This window comes from Cimex lectularius, unplaced genomic scaffold, assembly GCF_000648675.2.
Source record: "Cimex lectularius strain Harlan isolate CLEC.00 unplaced genomic scaffold, Clec_2.1 scaffold16, whole genome shotgun sequence".
NCBI classification, from domain to species: Eukaryota; Metazoa; Arthropoda; class Insecta; order Hemiptera; family Cimicidae; genus Cimex; species Cimex lectularius.
In genome coordinates this window covers 274,864-279,245 of record NW_019392679.1, presented here as the reverse complement: position 1 = coordinate 279,245, position 4,382 = coordinate 274,864, and positions in this window count along the sequence as shown.

The following is a 4,382-nucleotide window of genomic DNA, read 5'->3' as shown; positions in this document are numbered from 1 at the left end:
TCAGTGAGGTCACAGCAGAACGACAATTCTTTAAGTTTTTTCCGAGCTTTCGACGATTGTATCGTTATCATCAGGGCCTATTTATTATAGGAAAATATAATTTACATACAAAATTAAAAACAATTATATTTTTTTTACTTTAACTCGATGCGTGTTAAATATGTCTTGAGTAAAAAACTGCATTTATAATGAGATTATTTAAAATAAGGTGAAGCTGGGGGTATCTGAAAAAAGTAAGAAAAGAAGCATGTACTTATATGTATATTTAAACTGAGGTAACCTGTACGACCACGTTGTTTTTTAAAATTTTATATTATGTTGTTTTTATTGTTTTTAGTTAATTCCATACTTTATCTTGTTAATATGTAGATACTGAGCTTCACCTAATTTTAAATAATCTTATTATAAATGCAGTTTTTTTATCAAGACATATTTCTACTTAAAGTAAGAAAAATATAATTGTTTTTAATTTTGTTTTTAAATTATACAATATGATTATTTGGAGGTCGTGAGATGCGGTCTGGTGTAACGTAGGTTTTAGAAAAACATTTTCTTTATCGTGCCAACGTTTCGATCTTTACTGCGATCATCTTCAGGGCTCAAAGTGTTTGTTTTCCGTGTAGATGTGTCATTCTTGTCTGTCGTGTTGGGAGTACTGTATATTATACAATATGTTCTAACTGCTATATTTTCCTGTAATAAATAGACGCTGATGATGACGATATAATCGTCGAATGCTCGGCAAAAACTTAAAGAACTGTCGTACTGTTGTGACTTCACCGAAGATCTTTTTTCCAAGTTGGTAAACAGCAGGTCGATCCGTTATCAGATCTTTAATGTTAAATATTTTTAACACTCTCTTTTACATTTTTCAGTCCCCCAACTGGCCCAAACAACAAAATACATTAATAAAATTGTGTTTCCTTACACGTTTCAACATTTTCCTAAGAACTTTTAAGTAAAAACTCATTTTAACGTATCACCTTAAACAATAATATGGTTGAGTCATCTTTAATTGAAAAGTTTTCTGACTTGAAAAATAGCGTTGGCCGAATCATTAAAGGCTATTTGCCACGAATTCGAATCACGGCATAGCAGACAAACGTTTGACACAACTAATGAAATAAACAAGAAAAATAAAATAAGTGAGTATTGCCAGGATTCACGGCCATATCGATGGACGTGGAGACTCCTGAGAGACCAGCGGATACCAACAATTATGCCGGGAAGATTAGCAAAACTGCTGGACCGCAATGCCAGATAAATTCAGAAAAATAAAATATGTTTTAACCGAATTTACCAATTGAAAGTTTTTGATCTGTATTAATGTATTTATTAGTGTGAGTGTATATGTGTGGCTAAGATTAGGCGGAATATAGAGTACGTACTAAACTAGAAGATTAGGCTATTTATTATAAATTTCTATCATCTTATAACCTTCTATACAATTATTTTTTAACTGTATATACTGGTTTTGTATTTATTATTTATTTTAATGTTTATATATTTATCTATTTTAATTAATGTATTTATTAGCATGAGTGTATGTGTATGTGGGAATGGGTTTGTGGCAGGATCTAAAGCGGCCCATAGACGATCAATATTATTGCACAATATTTTGGGTTGTGCAATTTAATTGATCGTGTGTAGATGATATTGAAAGTTTGTGCAATACATTGCATGATTGACGAAAAGTTGAAAATATATTGTACAACCTGGAAAATATTGCACCGTCTGTTGGCATTATTGCGCAATATCAGTCAGTTTGTGAAGTATCAACAAGTGGAAATTTTGCACAAACTTCAGTATCGCCTTCAAACTATTCAAGTTCATTGCACAAACACAATTTTGTACAATATTATTGAACATTAAGGGGTAACCGTCAAATTATTGTGCAATCTATATTGTACAATAATATTGAACGTCTATGGGCCGCTTAACTACATACAGAACCACAAAATAGGTTATTTACAACTAATTTGTATCACTTTACAAACTTCTATAAAAATCTTTTTTTAATTACACACATTGTTTAAAAGATTTAGTTTTGTAGTACTTTATTTATTAGCGTGAGTGTTTGAATATGTGCAGATTGATTGTGGTGGAATGTAAAGTACAATCTAGGCGATTTATTACAAATATATAACACACTATAAACTTCTATAAAATTCTCTTTTTAACTGTATACATTGGTTGAAAAGTTTTGTATTGTATTTAAGTTTAGAGTGAGTCATGAAGTACGTTTGGTTAGGGTTGTGACAGAATATAGAGTACAGACAGAGGGACAAAAATAGATTATTTATTACAATTTTATGTCACTCTATGAATTTCTATTTAATTGCTTTTATTATTACTTTTTAATATTTTCTACTTAACTATGCATACATGGACCGCAATGCCCGATAAATTCAGAGGAATAAAAAATGTTTTAACCGAATATACTGATTGAAAGGTGTTGTTTTGTATTAATGTATTTATTAGCGAGTGTTTAGGCATGTGTGGGTGGGTTTGGCGAGGATATAGCTCACAAAACTAGTTTATTTATTACAAGTTTATATCACTTTATTAACTTCTATTAAATTATTTTTACCTATACATACTGTTTGAATGAATGAATTTATTAGGGGGAATGTTTGAGAATGTGAGGGTAGGATTGTGATAGTATGTACGGTACAGACAGAGCTACAAAAATAGGTTATTTATAACAAGTTTGTATTTCTTCACAAAACAACTATAAAATCCTTTTTTTTAAGTAAAGACTGTTTGAAACGTTGTATTTTGGGTTAATTTATTTATTAACGTGAGAGATTGAATATGTGATGGGATTGTAGCAAAATGTAAAGTAGCCACAAAACAATGTTATTTATTATAAGTTTATGTCACTCTATAAACTTTTATTAAATTCTTTTTAACTAAACAATCGGTTTGAAAGGTTATGTTTTGAATGAATCTATTTATTAGAGGGAATGTTTGAGAATGTGAGAGTAGGATTGAGGTGGAATATAGAATACACACAGAACCACAAAATAGGTTATTTATTTCAAGTTTATTTCGCTCAATAATCTTCTATAAAAGTATTTTTTACTTGTACATATTGGTTGAAAGACTTTGTTTTGTATTAAGGTATTTATTAGCGTGAATGCTGTAGTATATATGAGTGGGTTTGTGATGGAATATAGAATAAACACTGAGCTACAAAACTATGTTATTTCTTACAAGTTTATATCACTCTATAAACTTTTATTAAATTCTTTTAACTATACGTACGGTTTGAAAGATTTTGTTTTGTATTAATGCATTTATTAGCGTGAATATTGAAGTGTGGCGGAATATGGAGTAAACACAGAGCTACAAAAGTAGGTTATTTATTACATGTTTATATCACTCTATAAACTTCTATTAAATTCTTTTTTAATTGTACAACAGTTTGAAAGGTTCTGTTTTGATTGAATGTATTTATATGCGTGAAGAGAATGGGACCTTCTGGACTCCTTCAAACTTAGATTTGAATTTATGAGTTTGTTTAAATTCATTTTTAGCCTGTTTAACGACGGTGAAAGGGTTAAATATTCGTGATACCCAATCTCTGTTATTTTAAAAACGCGAGGTGACTTAAAGAATTTAGTTGGCGGTGTCCTGCCGACCGGGGGAAAACAAACAATCTAGATACAATTATTATTTGTCATTTATTTTTGAACTTATTGTTCATTTAGGATAAGATTAATGTTTATTTCAATTTAACTGCCCAAGTTATCTAGTTATGCTGATTGTAAAACAACACTCATACTTTTGTTGTTTTTCGAATTTATAATCGAAAAATTCAGAATTTTTTTGTATTTTTTGCAGTTAAGAAATTCACATTAATACAGTCCGCTTCAGTCCTTATACTGAATGCATCAAGATATCGAACAGCGTCTAATTTTTGAATCATCATGATGACGAATGGCCGGATAATTATTTTGCACTTCGTGCCGGAGTTGAGGTGGGCTTTAGCAACGGACTTCAATTAAAGCCCCTCTCCACCAACGGGAAATAAAATCGCCTGATTAAAATAAAAGTCTTTTAGCCCTAATTAGTTTCAAAGGGGAAAAGCGTGGGCGGTCGTGCAATTGTACGCGAGGCGCAAGTTCCGTTCGGATAAGCGTTAACTTACTCGGCGATGTTTGTGGCCGACTTTCAACGGTTAATCTTCCCTGTGATGGCCCATTTGACGTATCAGTTAATTAAGTGTAGAAATTGTTCGAAAAGCCTTCTGAAAAAACGACATTTGAAGGGCGTTCATATGGAAATTATCAAATTAAAAGAATACTTTACTTACATTCCACTACAATTTTTTTTTAAATTTTATGCTTTTTAAGTATTTTAATTTTCCAACAAACCCG